The sequence below is a fragment of the Kogia breviceps genome, chromosome 5 (genome assembly GCF_026419965.1).
Source record: "Kogia breviceps isolate mKogBre1 chromosome 5, mKogBre1 haplotype 1, whole genome shotgun sequence".
NCBI lineage: Eukaryota > Metazoa > Chordata > Mammalia > Artiodactyla > Physeteridae > Kogia > Kogia breviceps.
In genome coordinates, this window is record NC_081314.1 from 103,343,466 (window position 1) to 103,367,029 (window position 23,564).

General features: G+C 40.9%; 2 protein-coding genes across 5 annotated transcripts in view; one reads left to right on the forward strand and one right to left on the reverse strand.

Annotated features, from left to right (window-relative positions):
• COL8A1 (collagen type VIII alpha 1 chain) overlaps positions 1 to 15,105 on the reverse strand; it is a 157,604-nt gene extending 142,499 nt beyond the window's left edge. For 3 of the 4 annotated variants that reach the window (XM_059064849.2, XM_067034826.1, XM_059064851.2), the window contains exon 1: positions 14,916 to 15,105. The gene's annotated coding sequence lies outside the window, so the exon portion shown is untranslated. The remainder of the gene's footprint in view (positions 1 to 14,915) is intronic. The other variant, XM_067034825.1, reaches the window with a different exon arrangement.
• Positions 1 to 23,564, forward strand: part of DCBLD2 (discoidin, CUB and LCCL domain containing 2) — an 856,719-nt gene that overhangs the window by 82,301 nt on the left and 750,854 nt on the right. Inside the window, exon 3 of the mRNA XM_067034824.1 lies at positions 11,728 to 11,985. The gene's annotated coding sequence lies outside the window, so the exon portion shown is untranslated. The remainder of the gene's footprint in view (positions 1 to 11,727; positions 11,986 to 23,564) is intronic.

The window sequence follows — 23,564 nt, forward strand, 5'->3', positions numbered from 1 at the left end:
AGAAAGTATGGTGCTGGCACAAAAACAGAAATATAGATCAATGGAACAGGATAGAAAGCACAGAGATAAACCCACACACATATGGTCACCTTATCTTTGGTAAAGGAGGCAAGAATATACAGTGGAGAAAAGACAGCCTCTTCAATAAGTGAAGCTGGGAAAACTGGACAGCTACATGTAAAGGAATGAAATTAGAACACTCCCTAACACCATACACAAAAATAAACTCCAAATGGATTAAAGACCTAAATATAAGGCTAGACACTATAAAACTCTTACAGGAGAACATAGAAGAACACTCCATGACATAAATCACAGCAAGATCCTTTTAGACCCACCTCCTAAAGAAATGGAAATATAAACAAAAATAAACAAATGGGACCTAATGAAAGTTAAAATTTTTTGCCCAGTAAAGAAGACCATAAATAAGATGAAAATAAGACAACCCTTAGAATGGAAGAAAATATTTGCAAATGAAGCAACTGACAAAGGATTAATATCCAAAATATACAACAGCTCATGCAGCTCAATATCAAGAAAACAAACAACCCAATCCAAAAATGGGCAGAAGACCAATAAATAGGCATTTCTCCAAAGAAGATATACAGATTGCCAATAAACACATAAAAGGATGCTCAACATCACTAATCATAAGAGAAATGAAAATCAAAACTACAATGAGGTAACACCTCACACCTGTCAGAATGGCCATCATCAAAAAATCTAGAAACAGTAAATGCTGGAGAGGGTGTGGAGAAAAGGGAACCCTCTTACACTGTTGGTGGGAATGTAAATTGATACAGCCACTATGGAGAACAGTATGGAGGTTCCTTAAAAAACTAAAAATAGAAATACCATATGACCCGGCAATCCCACTACTGGGCATATACCCTGAGAAAACCATAATTCAAAAAGAGTCATGTACCACAATGTTCATTGCAGCTCTATTTACAATAGTCAGGACATGGAAGAAACCTAAGTGTCCATCGACAGATGAATGGATAAAGAAGTTGTGGCACATATATACAATGGAATATTACTGAGCCCTAAAAAGAAACGAAACAGTTATTTGTAGCATGGTGGATGGACCTAGAGAGTGTCATACAGAGTGAAGTAAGTCAGAAAGAGAAAAACAGATACCATATGCTAACACATATATAAGGAATCTAAAAAAAAGAAAGAAAAAATGGATCTGAAGAACTCAGGGGCAGGAGAGGAATAAAGACAGAGACATAGAGAATGGACTTGAGGACACTGGGAGGGGAAAGGCTAAACTGGGACGAAGTGAGAGAATGGCATGGACATATGTACACTACCAAATGTAAAACAGCTAGCTAGTGGGAAGCAGCTGCGTAGCACAGGGAGATCAGCTCAGTGCTTTGTGTCCACCTAGAGGGGTGGGTTGTGGAGGTTGGGAGGGAGACGCAAGAGGGAGGAGATATGGGAATGTATGTATATGTATAGCTGATTCAGTTTGTTATACAGCAGGAACTAACACACTATTATAAAGCAATTATACTCCAATAAAGATGTTAAAGAAAAAAAGTTTTCATTGAAGGTTTTTCCAGTCACTCCAAATAAACTTAGCTGTGAATGGAAAAGATACAGCCGATTGTCCTGGCTTCGTGCATCTCTTCTGCCCTTGTACCGCTCTTTACTGAGTCAGAAGGAAGGCATGTGTTGTGGCCGACCTCCAAAATCATTAAACATCTCCTGTAAACTGTTGCTGCTAGAGACACATTCTGGTTTATCTTCTGAAAGCTTATTAATAAGTCAGAATCTAATCTCAGCCAGACTGTTTGATCACTCTTGGCTTTGCCAGGCATGGGATTTTATTGGGTGGTTGGTCTGTTGGCCTGATGATTCCTGAAGGGCCGTTGGTAAGCCAGCAAGTGCCAGGGGCACATCATTCAAATTCCAAAGACCTGTGACCTCCACTGACCTACTGGTAGAGGTTTAGCCTTTTAAAAAGAGGCTCAGGTTGTTCACTAGACATAGAGACAAGAATACTCTGGGAAAATCTATCATGGAGAACCACCTTCCTTCAGAAAGTGATGGGGCTTCAGGGGGAGAGTAAAGCAAAAATCTGGTGGCTGAGCTTGTTTCAGGTCCCCAGAGACAGTCTTTTTCTGTAGAAAAGGTCATATTGAACATTGAAGCAATTCTATGTCTCAGCAGATCTGAAACATGTTTAGAAAACATTTAAAACAAGTTTCTCCCCAAAGGGGAAAAAAATGAGATAGTAATGAATAATTGAACTTTCTTTTTCAGAGACTCAGTTCAAGTCATTCTTCATCTCATTTCGTTTGTAGAGTGCTAAAGGATCCAGGTAGTGATATAGTGCCATTCTAAGTGAGTTTAAACCATTAAAAAAAAAAAGCAAATACAATCTGTGCTACTTTATTAAAAATTATATATGTAGGGGAGAGGACTTCTTTAAGAGACTATAGCTATTAGAGATAGACCCAGTAGCCAGTAAAGCATTGAACACAACATTTAATGAATATTACTGTGGTCATGGCATTCCCTGGGGATACAAAAAAAGCATCTTATTCAATTTTTTTCAATAGTTTGTATGCTCATCGAGGATACAAGACATAGCACATGAAAAGTTAAATATTCTGTGTTGTCCAGTACAGTAGCCACTAGCCACACGTGGCTGTTTAATTTTAAATTTAAAGAGGTTACAAAAACGTAAAATAAAAAGTCAGTACCTCAGTTGCACTAGCCACATGTCAAGTGCTTGGTTGCCATATATGGCTGGTGGCTACCCTAGATATAACACATTTCCATTATTGCAGAAAGTTCTAGTAGACAGCCCCGATTTCTTCAATACAGGGTATAGGCAACACATAGGTGACATTTATAATAACTGCTTGTCAGTTGAGAATAGGGGAAGATCAATGCAGGTAGCAATGTTTAGGAAGACTTTAATAGGACCTTGAATTTATGGATATTTTGACAAGCGTAAAGGACAGTAGGGGATATTCAGTAGAGAAAAGAGAAAAGAATGTTTAGGGGAAGAATAGTCCATCTGGCTTAGGTCAAATTCCTGGTGTAGGCTGGGGAGGGATGAAGATGGAAAGCTGGATTGGGGTGAGAGAGGCATGGACTGGCTGGCAAGCTGAGGTGTTAGTTCTGTTTCCTGATGCCACTGAATGGTTTTCAGTAGGGTACTGACAGTCCTGGGACAGTGGCACCACCCAGAAAATAATGTTTCCTCATGTAATTTGGTACACAGATGGCTTATAGTTAATACTAGCCTACCAATGGGAGTTCACCCTGTCCTTCACGGTTAGCTACAGAGTTGAGCCTAGTAACACCATGTGTGCGTGCGTGCACAGCAGGGTGCATGAGAATGTATCTCTTGGAAAAATTTATGGGGATAGAGAAAAGCATATTTAGAGCCTTCTCATTTACCATCACTGCATTTTGTTCCTGCATCCCTTTTTTCTTTTAACATTCATTAAGCTCCTATTGTGTGCTAAGCATTGTAGGCGCCGAGATAAATAAGACATGAATCCTGCAAGGAGCTCACTGTCTCATACAAAAAATTAGCCAATGCCATTACAGCGCGGACATGGCTGGGACACGGCTGTGCACAGAGTACTAGGGTGCCTGGGGAGGTTCACATGCAGACAAGACAGGACAGGTATAGGCAGGTCTTTCCAGAGGGAGAGATTTCTGATCTGAATTTTGGAGGAGGACTACAAATAAATTCAGTAGATCAAATGGGGAATGCTCCAGACAGAGAGGGAAGATCAAGTACAAAAGCAAAGAAGTACGTCAGAATGTGACCACGTGGAAAGAGCTAGACCTTGTTTCCTCTTTTGTCTTTGGCACAGCACAAAGGAGGGGCTCGAAGTATATTATTTTCTATATACAAGCTTCCCCTGCTCTCCGAAATCAGAGCATTCCTATGAAACCTTTCGTAAGGCAAAATGGCGTAAAGTGAAGAAGCAAGTACCTTGGGACACATCTTGTTAATGGATGCAAAATATAAATCCAGATGAAGCACAGGTGCTCCCCGACACAGTTCAAAGCCATGGCGGCTTGATGCTGAGTGTAGTTCCTGAGGAAGGAGCTTGGCGGTGCTGCAAAAGGGCTGCTGGATGCTATTTTTGCTTTTCGCTTTTTTCCATAAAAGTGAAAACCCTCTTTGGGTTTCATTCGCGAAAACAGGAACTAATGTAGGTCTTTCGTAAAAGCGAAGTGGAATAAAGTGAACTTTCAGAAAGTGGGGGACACCTGTACAAGCTCAGACAGGTTAAGCAGCCGGTGTAGACAACACAGACTTTTGTCTAGGTGACTCACGTGGCTTGGGACCTCAGTTAAGTTGTCTTCACTCTCATCACCTGGGTATGGAATATAGTAAGAGTAACACCGCGGAGAATGATATGGGGAGCTGGATTCAAGTTTGTTTAACACGCCGTAGTGCCTTTATTCTAGTCTGTTTCTCGTATAATCATGGGAATTTCTCCTGCCTGAGGAATGACATGCTAGCTTGTCACTCTTTTTCCCAGACTCATGCCAGGCAACTTGGGCTCACTTGGGGAGAATTTATGGAGAAACCTTAGCCCTTATAAATCACCCCAGGGAGAATTGATAGCTTTTTTTGTTTATTTTTCTAGTCACACAGCCCTTACTTCTTTGGCTCTGAAATGGCAGCATGCTTTTAGGAAAAAATTTTTAAAAAAAGATTAAAATCACAGTATTAAACAAAAAGCTGAGCCGGTTGGCAGTGTCTAGGAACAGAGCCACAGACTGGAATTCTCTCACTTTCTTTATGAGTCAGAGGTAATGACAAGAGGGAGTCAATATTTTTTCTTCCTATTACGATATGACAAGACCTCATGAGAGGCACCATGAAGAAGCAGGAAAACTATGAGCTTTGGAGCATGACCCGGATGGGAGTCCTGGCTCTGCCACTTCCAGCTGTGTGACCCTGGGCAAGTTGCTTGACCAAATACAGGCTCCATTTTTCTCATCTTTAAATTGGGAATGTAATTCCACCCTTGTAAGGTTGATGTAAGGAACAGAGATAATGAGAGCAGTACATTACTAGATAGTATCTATTACTATAACTAGTAATGATGAGTTTGAATTTCTCCCTTGGGTGACTGTGGGCTCCTTATTTTCTTAAAGCAGAGGGTGCTATACTGCACTGCCTTTGGGATACTGGCCTCCAGGCATTATCTTTGTAAAGGGAAAAGAGAAGTCCCAGAGTAGGGCCCTAAGAGAAATAGTCAGTTTGATGGGGGCAGGAGGTCTGAGTGTCATAGGTAAAGCAATAATCTCCGATGTAGCAAGATATACTAGAATATCAGTGTGTTCCTATTCCAGGAATTAGCTCCCTATTGATGGTGAAAAAGTAAATGCTCAAGAAAGATGTTTGGTTAATGATCTTGGTTAATTAGTGGTGGTTATGATGAAACGGAATTATCAGCTCAGAGATCGTTGAGCTAATTCATGAAATCATCTGGGCTTCTTGTTTACTGACTTATTGCTCCTTGTTGGCCATTTCTTGTAACAATATCCAGACATTGGGAAAGATGAGGGAAGGAAGGGGTCATTTCAATCTATCCAATATTCTCCCTCCCTCCTTTCCTCCCTCCCTTCCTTCCTTCCTTTATTTTTCTTTCTTCCTATCATTCCCCACCCCCCTTTTTCTCTCTCACCTATTGTATGTAACGAACAAATTATTCTGACATTTCTCTGGTTATTATTATAAAGAACTGAGCCATGGGACCAAGACATAGTCATCTGTTTCTTTTGTTCCCTTTTCAGTTGGGTTTGGAAATCACACTGGGATTGTTTCTTATTTTATGGTTTGACATAGCATGTAATATATACTGACACTCCATGTGTATTACATATTAACCAGCAATGCTGAAAATACGATGTCCCAGTAGATCTTGAAATAATGAAGTAGGACAGTGATTCCTAAGCTGTTCCCAAGCTGTACCATAGAACACCAGGAAGATGCTCTCAAGTTGGAAAGATTTGTCACCAAACAAGTTGAGGGCACACTATTTACTGTAACTTTTTTGAAGAATGAAAATATACAGAGCATATTAAGCTCTTTGTGAAATATTGGCAGTGAATAAAATTGGTCATATTATTTCATTGAATATTTCTAAAATTTATTTGACCACAGAAACTTTTTCTGCATAAACGCTTTAATATCCTAGGTATTACTGTTTTTGAAACACACTTTGGAGAATGTTGAAGAAGTGGCATTTTATACAATGTAACAGTCATTATTAAAAATATCTTTCTCGGGCTTCCCTGGTGGCGCAGTGGTTGAGAGTCCGCCTGCCGATGCAGGGGACACGGGTTCGTGCCCCGGTCCGGGAAGATCCCACATGCCGCGCAGCGGCTGGGCCCGTGAGCCATGGCCGCTGAGCCTGCGCGTCCGGAGCCTGTGCTCCGCGACAGGAGAGGCCACAACAGTGATAGGCCCGCGTACCGCAAAATAAATAAATAAAAATAAATAAAAATATCTTTCTCCAGTTAAAATAGAATTTTTTTTTTTTTTTTTTTGCGGTACACGGGCCTCTCACTGCCGTGGCCTCTCCCGTTGCGGAGCACAGGCTCCGGACGCGCAGGCTCAGCGGCCATGGCTCACGGGCCCAGCCGCCCCGCGGCACGTGGGATCTTCCCGAACCGGGGCACGATCCCGTGTCCCCTGCATCAGCAGGCGGACCCCCGACCACTGCGCCACCAGGGAAGCCCTAAAATAGAATTTTTAAATCACAAAACCTTTTTTTCTGTATGAGGAATTATCTGTTGACTGGTGTCAAATATGGATACGTGAATGTATAGGCCTCTTGAGACTCTTTAAGTCATAGTTTAATTATTGTTTCTTTTCCTTTTTCTACTTACCCTTGACCTTATCTGGCCCCTTGAGACAGGCAGAATTGTTCTTGGTACCCTAAGAAATAAAAATGCACTTGGTACATCTTGGCAAGTTGCGTGCTTATTTGGAATTGTATTCCCTTTCGACCTGGTTCTAAATAAATACCAAGAGCCATCTCCAGGTATCGTGAGTACAATCCATTTACTATGTATGTATGCTTAAGCGGCACCATTCTGTAAAATACTTGGCAAGACCTCTAGTGTCTCTAAATGGTAAAGAGAGTGGTTATTTGAGAATGGTTCTTCTATTTAAGATAAATAAATTAAGGCACACAGATGATCAGCGCCCCAGAATGAGTCAAGGTGTTCTGGGAATTAAAACACTGAAGATTTTCTGAAACAGGGGATTCTCAGGCCACACGCATACGAACTTCAAAGCTTCATTTCTACTGAGATCAGTAATAGTTTTAGAGAGAGGACTGCTCTGTTTTGCTGTGAATGTCATAATTTTTACAAAGCAAGCAGCCCTTCCCTGGGGTGCCAAGGATTTTTTTTAATGGTCCTAATTGATCTCTATCCTCCAGAGGGTTCTGAATTACACAATTGTCTCAAGTCTTAACAGGCCATCCCCACACCGCTGCGCAATGGAAACGTTCAACTTTAGGGTATTCACTTTGGTCTAGGCAACGCTCTGGCTACTCCTGGAGAGACCAGGATCCTGGAGTGCAGGTTCTGGGCCATCTCGATTGGAGAAGCCCGTTTGGCCCATTTCTGCCTCCATCTTTCTTGCATTTCCCTTCCCCTGTCCTGGTGACCAGTGGCTGGTCCTGGCAGGACACTGGGGCTTCCCTTTGGAACCCATGAGATCTTCTCGGCTCTCTGCTCTCTCTGCACTTGTCTCTCACTGACTCCCAGCTGCTGTGGTTTATTTATTACTGAACTGAGCATTTAGTCTTGGCTGGTGGTGGCCTTGGAAGGAACGTTTCCTAAGATTGCCTTGGTTTTCTTTTAACTAAACTTCTACAAGCCTGGACATTTCTGGCATTGCTGAAATGCAGGTGATTTATTTGTAGAGGCTTACATTGGGATTTTTTTTTTTTTTTTTTTTTTAAGAAAATCAACAATGTGATACACTCCTGTGGTACATTTTAGCCACTGGTTGAAAAGGACATCTTGTTCTGCCTTTTATCAGAAAAATGCAAATCTAAAGGCTCCCTCTGGGAACAAGTCAGTTTTCTATTCTGAGACACTCAACCCCCTGGTTCCCTCTACTGGTCTGGTCATAACCTCCCTCCCCACTCATTTGAACAGCAGGGGACTGGAATCAACTGGGAGCTAGATGGGGAACTAGACAAGATGTTAGACTAGGGGTTGTGACTCCAATAGCATATTTTTACTGCAGATCCCTTTTCTTTCCTCATTGTTCCAATCTCAACAGTCTTGGCCGCCTCAGCCACAAATTCTTAGCCCCACCTAGCGTCTCCCTTCATGTAGTCCTTGGCATTATCTTGTGTCTGCCCTTTAACAAGAGGCCACTTGTTTGCATTTGTAGCACTGATGAACACCATGACCTTTGCACTTTAAGACAGGACGATTGTTAAGTACAGATCTTTAAAGAAATATAATAATGTGCAGCCATCACTTTGAATTTATGAGCCAAATTTGGATTTATCTTTAGCATGCACATGGCATGATAGAGGGACACACTAAATGAGATGAGAGCTGACAAAACATCTCCCAGCTGTCCTGGACAATGCCCTTCAACCAGCTCTGAAGGTTTGCTGTCCTCCTGTTGAACTGAGGACAGCTGTGGCTTAGCCACTCCGCTGCTGGGTAGTGAAATATCTGCATAAATAAGCCATAGTTGCCCTAATACATGAAACCTTAATGATGGCCCAGAATTTTTGTTTTATCTATCTAGCTAACAGAGAGGACTGGAGAAGCTCCCCAACAGGCTGATACATTTTATTTCCTGGAGAAGCCAACAGCTGACACCCACACCCAGGCCTGTTCAGTTAGAGTTGAAAAAGTAGTATATGAAGTGACTAGTCGTCTTTAATCTCAGCACATCAAATGATGCCAATGGCTAAATATCTTGAGATGTAAACACATCAAGAGAGCTTAAGAAAGACAATCTTCAAGAAAGACTTACTTAAAAGTATGTTTTCACAATGATGCTTAGTCATAGACCATGTAAATTTTAACACACAATAAATCAATTTCAGAAACACAGTGACTGTTTCAAAGATATGCAATTGTCAGGCATGCTTTACAGGAAAGTGGACAAGCATCTGGGGTAACATCTGTCCACAGGGTAAATTCTTTCTAGAACAGATACAAGAATATTCTTTTCTACATTTATCATTTTCCACATTGGGGTAACTTTATGTATTCCTAAAAATTGTGTTGCTATCTTAGCAGAGAACATTTTATGACACAACATCCATGGAGTAGGTACTCTGGGTCAGAGTCAGGTCTACAATGAGGTCTCTTTTCTTTCTTAACTGGAAGTCCAGTTAAGGGTTAAGAAGAGTTTTAATAGATGTAAAGCATATAAAGCTTTCACCAATGTGAGGCAGTCCTTGAATGGTGTTACACCGAAAGAAGCCTGACCCAAATAAGATTTCACCTCCCAAACATTTGAGTAGGTCTTAGCTCAGATGATCATATTAAAAATCTCTTTTCCAGCACCTCAAAACTCTCCAGAGTTTCTCCCTCTTCTGTTTCAGAGGAATGGACCCTCTTAGCTGCACTATCCTCTCTTGACCCCTTGATGACCCCTCCCCTGTGTCATAACACTTCTCATGCCTACACCCCTCAACCAGTATGTCCCTCAAAGTTTCCTCTGATGGTCCGTTATGCATATCTTGCCCTTTCTCTCATTAAAGACTGGGGGGGATGCTAGGTGGTTATATTGGCAACACACTGTCAGTGTGGTAGGAGAGGAGGAAGATTATGCTGTAAATCATCACATAAAAATAATACATTTGCTCTGCCACGTAGAAATTGGAACTCGATCTTAAGCCTGCAGCAAAAAATAGTACTATTTCTAGAACTCGGGCAAATGTAAGGACTAGTGAAAGCACTGCAGGCAGGGAAATGGCTTAGCCATTGATAAGGCTAAATGAACTCTCCTACATTTCCTAAAGCACAAGGGAATTTTAAATTTGATATACTTGAGATTTGAGTCTCTGTAAGTCCCTATAGACTCATAAGGATTTTTAGGGAAGGAGTTAAGAAATATGGATAATTTATACTTAGGCTTTTTGGTTTTTTTTTTCATTCATTCACCCACTCAACACAGATTTACCAAGGAGCTATTATGTATCAGACCCTGGAATGAAGAAAAACACACAAGGTCCCTGTGATGGTGACAGTGATTTCACTCTTCACAAGGGATTGTATCAATGTTTCCAGACATTCTGTAGAGGTATAGTTGCAGCCCCAAACCTCTACCAGGTTATGGTTTCTGAGAAACCTATATTTTATGTTCCAACAGAATTCTCGGCGTAGTTAGAAACATCTTAGATACACACTATGTGGGGAAGACACATTATAGTTATTCAAGATAGAGTGCTGATCAGAGAGTTTGGCTATATGAACTCCAGCCCTGCTTCTCCTACCCACATCTGGGTGATCTTAGTCAAGATATCAGCTTCTCTGACATTTCTCATCTGTAAAATTAACTTTAGTTAAAATTAGCTCTGAGGATCCTTCCAGCATTTATACTGTGTGATTCCTTAAATAAATTTTTAAACTCCAAGAAGTTAGAATAGGGCCTAGATAAGTAGAGTGCTTAGAAACTTCATTTCAGTTTGGAGGCATGTAGCAAGTTTAAATTACCTCTCTTCTAGGTATATGAATTATGGTTTAGAAAAATGTAAAGCCTTTTTATTTGTTAGAGTGAAAATTCACATCCTGTTTAAGAGAAGTATGAGACTTTTGATAATGAGAAATGACACAACTATGAGTGGTACTCCAGGAACTTGATCTATAAGAATTAAAAAGAGATTTCTTCCACTGAAAGAAAAAAAGGAGGTACCACAGAGGGGCATGGCCACATCTGCAAACCCTATGCTGAAGGAGAGAAGGACAGCTTTTGTTTTCCAGGAAGGGCAATAGAAGTGAGCCCAAAATTAATAGAGGAGATTGAAAGTGGACCATCTGTGTGTTTTAATATTTTACATAGTCAGCTATGGGTGTCCTGAGGTGCTTTTGCTTTTTGTTACATTGAGAAGTTAGAATTCATTATTATTTTAGCTGATTACTCTATGATCAGTTCTTGGGAACATTTTTGTTTCAGTCACTTCAGTCTGATTCCATGCAGTTTCAACGGCTTTGTGGATTTGTGTTCACAGGGCCCCCAGATCATAGACATTCCGACCTTGTGTGTGACTCTCTTTAGCCCTCTTGCTGCAAATCCATTTGCTTGAGGATAGACTGTAAAGAACCTCCTTCCTTAAACAGCAAAAGTAGTTACCAAAGCGATAGTGGAATGTCTAATTAGTGGCTTCTCTCTTGGTGCTGAAATTTGGTTAATATTCTTTCCCAGTTTTTACTCCTTGGGTCTCTGCAAAGGGGAAGTCTAGCAGAGCTCTAATTTAGTACTGTGGGGCATAAACTGATGTCAATGACGGCCAGGTCATTGGAAGATCTTTTTCATTATATCCTTAGCATTTTGTAACAACCTGTAAACTGGCCTTTTTTTTTTTTTCAATTTAAATTTCTAGATGCTTTGGGTAGTAAGGGGTTCTTTTTACACAATGTTAAAATGAAAGATTCTCTAAATTCCATAGGGCATTCATTCTTCTTAACTTCCCCCCCCTCACTCTGTCTCTCTTTTTTTTTTTTTTTCTTTTCACTCAACAGCTAGAACAATGAAACTCTCAGAAGAGTGCACTCTAGTCTGAAGATCTATACCTTCTTTGAATTATGCATATGTATGTTTATGGGGGCCTGGTGGAATAGAAGAAAGCCAAGGCCTGAAGAAAGACCTGATTTTCAGAGGGTTACTTGGACGACCAGAGGTTGGGAAATGCGGCTGCATCTCAATAGCGCTACAAGTTGCCATATCCATGGAAGACCATGGATAGGAAGGAGTGGACTGCTGCCTGTAACTTCTAACTGGTGAGTAGTTACTGAACATTGGGCCCTTTGGGAGAGTTAGGGGTGGATTTGTTGATGTGAACCATCCATTAGTTAAAAATATGTTCTGAGGTTTTTATATTCATAATGTAGCTTTTAAAATGATAACTGGCAAAGTTCTATGGGTTTTAATGTAGGGCAGACCTGAAATCATTTTGGTCTTTAGAACTGAGCTGTTCTCTTCTGTTAGAGAAGGGCATAGTAGAGATGGATCTTAACTTATTACTGGAAATACTCTCACTGATTTAAGAATAAAAAACAAGAGCAGATATGGATTTTTGCTCTTCAGTGTCTCCCCATATTCCACATAAATGAGAGCAAAAAGCAGCTGCATTTGTAACAGAGATTCTGATCTTTCTCTTCTGGGGTGCTTCCTAGGAGTGACTCTGCCCAGTTTCTCTCTCAATTCCCGGCTCATCCCCACCCTCCCCTCCTTGATTTTTGTTTCACAAGTGGAATTAAGGTGGGATATACTTTCTGATCATTGAAAGAATATTGTTTTATAATTTGGGGAATAGCAGAAGATCTAAAATGTGTGTCTCCCTAAGTGTAGCAGGCCCTCAGAATCAACAGAGCACTCTCCCCATGTCTCTAGTGAAACAGGCAGCTGCTTATCTTTTGTTTTATGAGAAACATTAAAAGGGTCGTTCAAAGCCTGCTGGAATGGTACTGGGTAGGTATCACCATGAACCCAATCCAGGGGCAGCTATATAATGGCATAGATGAGACTCATGCCTCCACATCCTGTGCAAAGGGAGAGACATTGGGGTAACTCCATGAAACCCCACCACTGATTTTTCTATAAACTTAAGAAGGAAAGTGTGGAGAAAGCATCACTCTGAGGGTCTGGTAAAGACCCCTGGGAAAGTTAGATCATAAGCAGGCTAGAATGATCTCACCCAGTTATTTAGGATGTTGAACGTGATGGCACATGGGGAAGGCAGTTACGGTTAAATGGTTCATAGCCGGTAGAGTGGATTAACTGCCAGGAAAAGCAGAAGCAAACCGTGGGAGAACACTTTTCATCCCCAAATTTAGGAATAACAGGGAGCTCTTTTACACTAGCAGCACTTTTTTTTTCCTCCCAGAAAAGATAACTTTCCTCAAGAGGATCTGGTGAATGAAGCAGTGTATTTTCACCCTTGTGATGATGGGTGTGAGTCCGGCACTAACATAAAAGAGGAATTAGCTTGGACATACCACACACTTGGTTTGGCCTGGTCCCATACCTGTGCTCTTGTCATGGTTGATTACCCATTTACTGCAAATATGAAGCAAGCAGTCTGCACTGTGGCTCAAGATAAAAGGTACTTTAATATGCTCAGGTCACATATTATCATGGCCAATAGTAATTTTATATCATTTTCTTAAAGGAAACCGCACTCCTAGCAATAATTTTTTTCCAATGAAGCAAAATTTCACATGACAGAAAGTTTTACATCTAACTCTTTCATTTGAATAATAGCATTGAATCCTCTCTGTGCCAAATAGGCATTTAAAGTACCTTTATTATTTCTTTTGATATGCAAACAATAAGGAGGAAAGGTTTGGAAGACCCTCAGTTAGACTTCTAATGATTCTATTTTCTTTAATAGTGAAGAAGTTTTTACATCTTTGGAGTTTTCCCCTTTCAAGTGAAACAATATAAGCAAACCAAAAAAAAAAAAAAAAAAAAGTAAAACTTTTCCTCTCTTAATTTAAGAACCTTGAGGGCTGAAATAGTGGTTTGGTTTCCTGACTGCCAGCTTTGGTTTGCTGTCTCTAAGCAGTCTTTTTCAATTCCCCAGAGGAAATATTTGAAGAGGGTTTTTCTCCCACATGAAAGAGTTTCATCCCACACAGCCCGCAGATTCTGATGGCAGACTTCATGGACCAAGTGTCTGGTTTTCCAGAAGTAGCTGCGGAAGACATTTTTCCTTTCACAGGTGCACAACACTCATTCTCAGACTTCAGAAATCAGAAGGTAAAGACTGAAGTCTTTAAAAATGAGAGTAGCTTAAAGACTTGATATCTCTGCAAGAATCGGGTGCCACTCAGGTCAAGTTTTACTAGATGAGGGAAAAGAGGGTGACAAGCAGGGATCAAACTTCCAAAGGCTTCTTAGCTAATCGTTCTTTACAACCCTCTGGTGTAAACAGAAGTATTGGATAATCTGGCCTGTATTCTTCTCTGACTGTGAAACACATTGAAACGCTTTATGTTCAGGTGTGTGTACAGAAATTCATTAAGTTCTTTTATACACTTTCTTATCCCAACACAATTCTCATTTTAGGACGTCTTGAAAAGATAGCTATGCGCTCTCACATTGTGCCCCAGCTTGTCAGTTTGGATTTGTTCTTTCCTATCTACCAGCCACCTGATTACCGTCTCTGTGCAAAGGGCACCCGTTCGCATCATTTTTTCCAAAGCACTTAAACCTGGAAAGATATTTTTTTAAAGGACTCACAGAAGCTGTCTTGGGGGTTTGGAAAACATCGCAAAATTGTTAGCAGACCTTTGACTGTGCTATTTTTAGGAAACTCATTGTGTTCTTTTAAAGTACATTTTTGACAATGGGACAAAGTTTTCCTTGCCCCACTGATATGTGAAATATTTACAATGAAGAACGGTCAGGAAAGCACTCCAACAGATACACTTTAACCTCCTCAACAGCCGGCAAAAGGGGAAAAGTGATTTAGAAGGAGAAAACGTTTTTGCAATATTTATGCTGCTGTTTCTGCCCCAAATGAACTTTTATTCTACCGTTCAAACAGAAGTTTGTTTTCAAACCAGTTGCTGGTTTAAAGGAGCAGCTGATCTGGAATCCATAAGAATCAGCTCTACCCAAATAGTAAGCATGTTGACCAGAGGAAATTTATTCCCCCCCGAAGCAACCCCTAGTAGGTCAGATGCCTGCAGAAGTGTTATCTTACCTTGAGCACGTAAGATGCAGAAGAGAGGCTGGGGGCTCCCACAGGAGAGGACCGGGAAAGTGCTCTGATCCGCTGCTGGTAACATGCACTTGGCTTTTATGGGCAGGTGGGAGGAGCTGCTCGTCACAGTAGGTGGGCAGAGAAGGAGCGGCGGGCGGGCAGCCCCGGGAGGAGCTGGACGCTCTTCTCTGGGGAGGGGCGGGGAGGGCAGAGCAAGGAGCCCGAAAGAGGGAGGAGAGATGGGGAGGGAGGGAGAGAGGGGGGTGCAGGAGTGGAGGAAGCAGTGGAAACGGGAGAGGGAGGGAGAAAGAGAAAGAGAGAGAGAGAGGGAGATAGAGACACACAGAGAGACAGAGAGAGAGGACGAAGGGAAATAGATATAGACAAAGGGATGTAGCCCACAGACAGGCTGGGGAGAAAATGAATAGGAGACAGAGACAGTCAAACAAGCAAGATATAGAAGGAAAGGGGAAATGGATTATTTTCCATTTTGTATGACATTTTTGATGATGGTGGTGGTGGGGGAGTCGTGGGTGATCGTGATAACAAAAGGTGTTTTCTGTGAATCTGAAAAGATAAATAACGGTTCAGGGCTACTGAAGAGTTCATAGGCGAGGGAAAGGCGGGGAAGCTGGCCGTCGCAGTAGCACATCCCAGGCGCTGGGGGACTCGGAGCAGGCGGGGCGCGGGGCAGAGGTCTCCCCCGCCGGCCGCTGCGCCCCCGAAGCCTCTGTCTCCCACCGCCTGCTGGTAAAACCCGGCCCTTCACTCAACACTCCTGGCTGTGCTTTTTTGACAAGCGAGTTGTCCTGGTGCTGCCTAGTGAGCAGCATCCAGAGGCCCCTCTGGAGACTTCTCTGCAGCATTAAGGTAAATCCAGCAAAGGTTGGAAAGGATCAGCGGAGATTGGCTTTTGGAGAAAGGAACCTCAAAACCAGCCCGGTCCTCCAACATCTGGTTATGTAACAGGATTTCAGGGCTCTCTGCCCTCTGGTTATTTTCGGTATTTCAAAAACTCTAATTCCTAGCAATTGGAAAACGTCTTGGTGCCACAGCTCTCTCTTTGTGTGTCTTAAACATTAAGAGAGGATTCAACCAACAAGAGGCTGAAGGATCAGGCTGAAATTCTTAAGAAATACATTCAGAGAAAGAAAAACAAACTCCTTTAGCTGCTGAGTGGTGACTCACTTCCTAGCCGGGGCTTGATTTTTGCCACCAAAGGGCTTAAGGCATTTGAAAAGAGAGAACCTGAGGGATGAGAACCCTCAGAGAACCTGAGAACTCTAGGGGATGAGGGACACCGACAGGGGGGAGGGAGGGACAGGGAGATGGATGGGTAGGGCTGAAAAGAATAAGGGAAATAACTTTTACTGAAAATATTGATATATAACTATATAATATGTATAGCTATATAAATGCATATATAAAACTTGATTCAGTGTTCACCACAACCTTATGAGGTTAGATATGATTCATATTGTGTAGATTTTTTTTCCTCTTTTTTTTAAGAAAGGAATTTCAAAGGGTTAAGCAACTAGCTCAGGCTAACAAGAAGGGGAGCCACAGCTGGTGAGCTTGCAAAGCACGTATACTCTCCACATCAGACCACCATATAGAACACCTAGCCTGGTCTCAGGTTAGGTCCTGAGGTCTTTGTGTGTGTGGAGAGGGGGTTTGCGGGGAGGGGGTGTTACCAGACTCCAAGAGAAGGAAAAATGACGGCCAAGAGCAGGATTTGTTGAACTGGGTACTGTTGACATCTTGGCCAGATAATTCTTTCTTGTGAGAATCTTTCCTGTGCATTGTAGGATGTTAAGCAGCTTATCTGGCCTCTGCCCACCAGATGCCAGTAGCACCCTTCTCCCTGAGCTATGAAAATGTCCCTACACTTAGCCAAACGGGGGTGGGGGGCAGCAGGCAAAAGTCCCCTCCTCCCTTTAAGAACCATTGGTTTTAAAAGGTCCACAACTATGAAAAAGTATTTTAAAGAAATCCATTAAGAAAATACCCAAAAGTGGCATTTGGATAATAGTAATATTAGCTGCCATATGTGTTAAGGTTACACTGGACATAGTTTTTATATTTTCATATTTCCATCTGTCTGCCTCTAGACTTCAAAGCCTCAATTGCTTTCTTTGTAACTAAGCTTATTCTCAATTGGATACACCTGGGAGTCATAGACTCCCATGTGCCCAGGGTATGAAGGAGGATTAGTGATATATGAGATGAAAATTTTAAGTTCTTTGTCATAAACAGAAATTTGATGTTAGAACAGTTATTCGAATGTTACTCATGATGTTTCATGACATTAATTATTTGCCTTAATAGGTATAATTTTTCATCTCTAGACCCTCTTCAGAAATAGTATGTTGTGTTTTGAGAATGAGGCTAAATCCACTGAAGGAAGTCTATGAAATGAACAACCCTTGTAACTGGACCTAGAAATAAAACTGCATTGACTATTCTGGGGCTGACCCCTGAAACCAAACGTGATTTTACAGGGAAGGTACCACTTCTGGAACTTTATAATTTAGCAAAGAAATGTTTTCTGGGCAAACTAAATAGGACCTAGTTAGAGGCACGTCTGGGTGATAAACGTATTAGTAGATAGCCTCATCAGGTTATAGCAAATCATCTTTTCAGTTCTGATTTAATGCCTCCAAACATTCCAGTTCCATCACATAGTTGTGAAAAATAGAAACGGAGAAGGCAAGAAAAGCACGTTCAAAGGGAAGGCAATTGACAGCTGTATTTTCTTTTCCTTTTTCCTCCATCACTTCCTCCTTTCAAACCTGAATATCCAGCCACTATAACAAAAGAGGTCCTTTCATTTTGTTTGGGTGGTGCTAATGATTAGTTCGTTTCTCCAGTTCACACTTGCCTGAATCTGATTCAGTAGCAGATCTGGACAACAAGTCAGGAATCCAGGAATGTGTTCTCTTTGCTGAGTCTTAGAGTGCCCTTCTAGAATCTCTTGAAAGTGACTTAGGTTTGAAATGACCTAGTTTGGTCTTTTGTGGAAAGAAAAGAATCCAATGATAACATATTAGATGGCTCTGAAGTTTCCATTGTGTGACTATAATAACAACAACTACAGATGATTACCTTATTTTAAAGAGCTTTGAAAATGGAAGCTTTTTTTTTTCTTATTTAGAGTTATTCAATTAACAAATATTTTTTAAGAATGGATATAGGCAGTGTGGGGTATTCAAAGCAGAGGAAGACAAGTATGTAGATTTACTCTCATGGAAGAAAAAAAAGCATGAAATTCCTGAGAGTTGGGTAGCAAAGAGACTTCAGGGAGGAGCTGGCATTTGAGCTAACTGTGGAAAGTAACATTGGGGTAGATGAGTGCTTGAATAGGACAACAAGGGAGGAAATGTATACGACTAGGGAAGGCATAGGAATATTTGGGCGATGGTGAACGGCCGGCATGACTTAAGTGAAGGGTCTGTGTAGTAGAACAATGAAGCTAAGCAGCAGGAAAGGAGAGATGGAATCAGCCTGTGGAAGGCATTAAATGTCACCTCGTAGTCTGAACTGGATACTGTAGGCAATGAGGAGTCATTGAAGACTGTTGAGCAGTAGAATGGCATGATGGAAATGGCATATTATTAAGAATTTACTTTTCTTTGAATAGGTTCTTTATAGTAGCTTTGCATATAAATGCTTGCCAGTATGTCCAGGGCCATTAACATACTTAGGAACAGAGAAAACAGAGTGTCTGTGTCCTGCAGACTTGGAAGTCTGGGTGAGGTGGCAGAAGCAATGGTGGTTCTCACCCAGAGTGTCCCTACAGTGTCCTGGGTGACTGTAAGAAGATGGGAAGGCAGAATTCTCCCAGGGTGTGGCCAGGATGAAAGATGGGATTAATGTGAAGGGTGCTGCTGCTCTGTGTGTCAGAGGAGCCAGTCCTTTCTTCACCTGTTGTAGCTTTAATGTTGTCAAAAAGTATCAGTCCCGAGACAATAGGTCTGATGTAGAGATCCTTGCATTTTCAATGTTCCTGGATTAGGAAACGATGGACCCTGGCATTAAAAACTATACCATCACATCTATGGGTTTTTTTTTTTTCTAATACTTTGAATTATTTCCTATGTGTTATCCTTGGCAAATTTCAACATCCAATTTTTCTTGCCACTCCTGAGGGCATCAAAATGCAAATGAACATGGCTTTGGGGCTAAACAAAAATCACTGATGATTTGAAGTTCGATGTACAGAAATGTACTCACCATCTATCAAATGACCCCATCAGTCAGCAGCCCAAGCTTCTGTTAAGTATCACCAAATATGATCTTGGACCGCAAGGCACTTACAATTGCCAGCTCTCCTAGAACATTTAAAGTAGGGTTTTATTTACAAAAATTGAAAAGACTCACAGCACAGAAGAAAGGCACACCTCTCTTGCATTCCAAAGGAATTTTGGATTCGGTGAGTCACTGTTTCCCTGTTGGCCCAGATGGTGGAGAGCTGACTGAATCGGGTGATCCCACAGATGACTGCCTCACAGCTCCCGCTGGCTTTATAAAGAGCACTGGACACAGAGTCAGGAAATACAGGGTTTAGTCCCAGCTGGGTCACTAACGACGCATGAAAACTTGGGGCAGATGTTTTATCCTTTTTGGATTCAGGGTCTGTATGTAAAATTAGGAGGCTTAACTAGACATTCTCTAAAGTTCTTTTCACCTTTTAGATGCCTGCTCTGTACTAGGTGGTAGATGCTTCTCTTACTCAACATCCCCATGAAGCCAACCTGATGTTCAGTGATACACGTGCTCAATTTTAGGCACAGGAGTAAGAACTCATAATACATGAGTCCAGTGTTTGCTACAAGGGGATCGCACCCCAACATTAAACCTTGTCTGTATTCTAGATAGAGAATCCCCAAAGGTGGAATATACCGTTGTCACTTAACAGTAACCATTGTCTCTCTAGGTCTAGGACTTGGCAGAAGTCTCCCAGATTTAGCCATCAGCCTCTAAACCTTGAGGCCTTTTAACTTTCTTCTTATGAATCAAGTAGTAATTCTCCTTTTGATTGATGTAAATGTAACCACACCACACAGAGCCCCAGATTCTGAAAATTCTATTCCTTGTGCCAGATTTGCCTGATGTCCAAATCCATTGATTTGATTTCCTAAGAAGCTCTCTACTCTTCTCCTGCTGTGAATTCTTCCCTCTCTCTAGTGCTTCACCTCTTTATTTTTTTAGTTAGGAAAAATTTGATTGCCCTTTTCAATATAGACTAAATTATTGTAGTTCTTTGTAGTTTCTCAAACGAATAAACTTTTACTAGGATCTCTGAACTTTTTTCCAGCTCTTACCCTCCCCATAACCAATGACACCTAAAGTCACTCCATTGTTTTTCTGTTTCTTGAAAAATTTCATTGTAGGAATTCTCTCATGGGGGCAGTGCAATGAAGAGGGAGAAATATAGTCCAGGGATTTTCTTTTTCTTACTCAAGAGTGGAAAAGTAAAAGCTTTCCAAGATAATAGAGAAATGTAGTTCATTCTTACCATGTGCCATCTTTGATCCTATCTAAAAAATGGGAATGTCTTGATCCTAGACCTCCCTTGCTGAATAATTCATAATCCTGCTTTATTTTTTATCCTCCACTCTTTCTAATTGTGGTTTACTCTCTTATGCTTTTATTAATATTTACCTCATGTTCAATTTTAATAAATCCCATTTCCTGCTCAGAGTTATATCTTATACAACCTAAGATTTTCATAAACTCCAATTTGACAGGCAAAAATGTTTGTCTGAGATAAGAGGGCTAACAGTTTTCCTGACCTTAAACTGGAACGTCCTATCCCCAAATCACCTGCCTGTTGCTCCCACAGCAGTCACCCTAAACCCAGCAATGATTATGTCATGTCTTCGTTCAGATACCTTTAGTGACACCGCACTATTTATAAAGAAATCCATATATTATACAGCACAGGGAATATAGCTAATATTTTATGAGAACTATAAGTGAAGTGTAACTTTTAAAAATTGTGAATCACTATATTGTACACCTGAAACTTACATAATATTGTAAATCACCTATACCTCAATAAAAAAATTCAAATTCATCTTCTGGCATTTAAGACTCCACTCCAAGATTCAAGCCCAATCTTCACTTCCAATTTCATTTATATACCCTGTGCTTCAGCTAGAGGAAAAAATGTGCTTTTCACAATATCCGTGCCTTCAGCTCTTCATCTTCTATGTTATGGTCAATGGAGTACCAGTTGCCAGATCAATATGGACAATTGCTCAAATCCTTTATTACTTCAGAACCACCTTCTTTAGAAAATGTTTTCTGCTCCTTTTTCTGAACCTCCCAGGGAAATTGGTACTTAAGACATTTTCCACTGTTTACTGTTTTATTACATATACTCACTTATTTTCTCCTCAAATTCATTGCTCCCTCCTTGAAGGCTTAACCTTTTCTTCCCCTGAAAAGAAATATATATTGACTACCTATGCTAGGCCTAGCATAGCATAGGTAGTCAATATATATTTGTGAATTGTAGGACACTTTTTGAAAATAAATCATTAAATCCTTTCCTGTCTTTCTCTATTCCTAGCCCCTTTTACTCCGTTTGACTCAAAAAAATTTTTAGAGCTGCTAGTATGTTTCCGGCAGGGTCATAGAAACTGGGGTTCAAAAGACCATTATAGCTTGGTTCCCATTTTTGCAGAATTTAAACAGTCTTGTTGGGGAGACAGAGATAACTAGGCAATTTCCATGCAATATGGTCAATAGTATGGGTGAGCTAAGTTCTGGGCACCACAAGAGCTCAGAGAAGGTCCTTGCTCATGAGGGGAAGCTTTGGTGGTTACTCTGAATGCTAGGATGGCATCAAGAAGCACACAAAAAAGGAAAGCTTGGTCCTTCTCTGTGCCTGCTGGGGGGAAAATACAATGATATGCTTTGTGTTTTTGGTGTGGGATCAGGAGGATCAGTCTGCATATTGACCTGAACACTGAATCTTCCTGCCTGGTAATTCAGTCAAGGTGCAATGCTTATTTGAGTAGATGTGTTTCAATATTGCTTTGAAATAAAAGAAAAAGGGGACCTGAATACACTCTCCTGGTATACACCATCACACACTAAGAGTTCTGACTGGCTAAATGAAGGAATAATAGGCTGCACCTCATGCTGAATGCACTTAAGAATTGGTGCTACTTGTCTTTGGATGCTCTGTGATGGCTGGACACCACCTCAGGGTCTGGTTCCCATCTATTTCCTTTAAAGGCAGACATCTTCCAAGATAGCCTTAGAGAGTGTCCATGACAACAAAGGCAACAATTTAGAGTTCTACGCTGGCTTCTGTATTATTCATGAATTTATTTCCTAAATGTGGACATATAATGGTTGGCCACTGTAATTTCTGCTTGGGGCCACCAGATGGTTTTGTGAGTGCACTCAGTGTGCCAATATGAGATCTCTTCGTATCTGGTAGTCCACTCATTTCCCTAGAGGGAAAGTCACAATCTTGGAGTTTCACTCTATGTATAAGGAAATAGGCAAGTCTATTTGCAAGATAACATTAAAAACACCACAGCTATTAACACGTGGGTAAATGGGCTTTAGATCACTATGTAAGAGAATGGGAAGAGAAGTGGCCTGTTAAGAAGTGAGACTTAAATTCTTGTGCAAAAAGTGGCCAGGACCCATGGAACTCTTGTAACTTGTTACTTATAGTTTTGGTCCTGTTGGATTTTGCAGAAGGTGTCTGTGTCATGCTATCTTGGTTTCATCTTATTTTTCATATCCTCATTTCTTCCATGTTCCAATTTCTTCATTTTCCTAGTTTTCAATTACATTTTATTTTGTTGTATGTCTTTTGCATCCTTTCTGGAACCTTCATTTTTATTAGACTTTCTGTGCTGGATTTCTTTCCAGAGAGTTTCAGGTAGGTACTCGGATCACATCTGGTCATCTGGCACAGGAAGAACACCCAATCCCCACTTTCTCTACAACTAGATCAAGAGGGTTTCCTACTGGACATTTCTGAAGTTAAGCCATGTTTATATCAGCAGACATGGATATTACTTGTTATTTTAATTTGTGTAATCTTTTCTTCACTTCTGCCTTCTAGATTATAAATTTCTCAAATTGAGAAGTCAAAAAGTCTACAAGCTCCTTGAAAGCAGAAATCTGTGTTGCTCAAAGTACTAGCATAGGGCTAATTGCACTAATAAACACTTGTTGATTTGTTGCCATTTTCAGACTTTGAAGATGGCACATCTTTAAAATCTATGAATATATTTGCATCTGACTATTTCTCTTTATGACAAAAGTATTTATAGGCATATTATTAAAAAATAATGAATTGTAGGTATTTGGGACCCTCTTCTTAGATCCCAACCTGGGTCATAATTTTTGAAGGAGAAACAGTATCACTGACTTTACTCATAAATAAAAAATCCCTCAGAGACCTTCAAGATGGCAGAGGAGTAAGAAATGGAGATCACCTTCCTCCCCACAAATACATCAGAAAAACATCTACATGTGGAACAAATCCTACAGAACATCTACTGAACGCTGGAAGAAGACCTCAGACTTCCCAAAAGGCAAGAAACTCCCCACATACCTGGGTAGGGCAAAAGAAAAAAGAATAAACAGAGACAAAAGAATAGGGACGGGACCTGC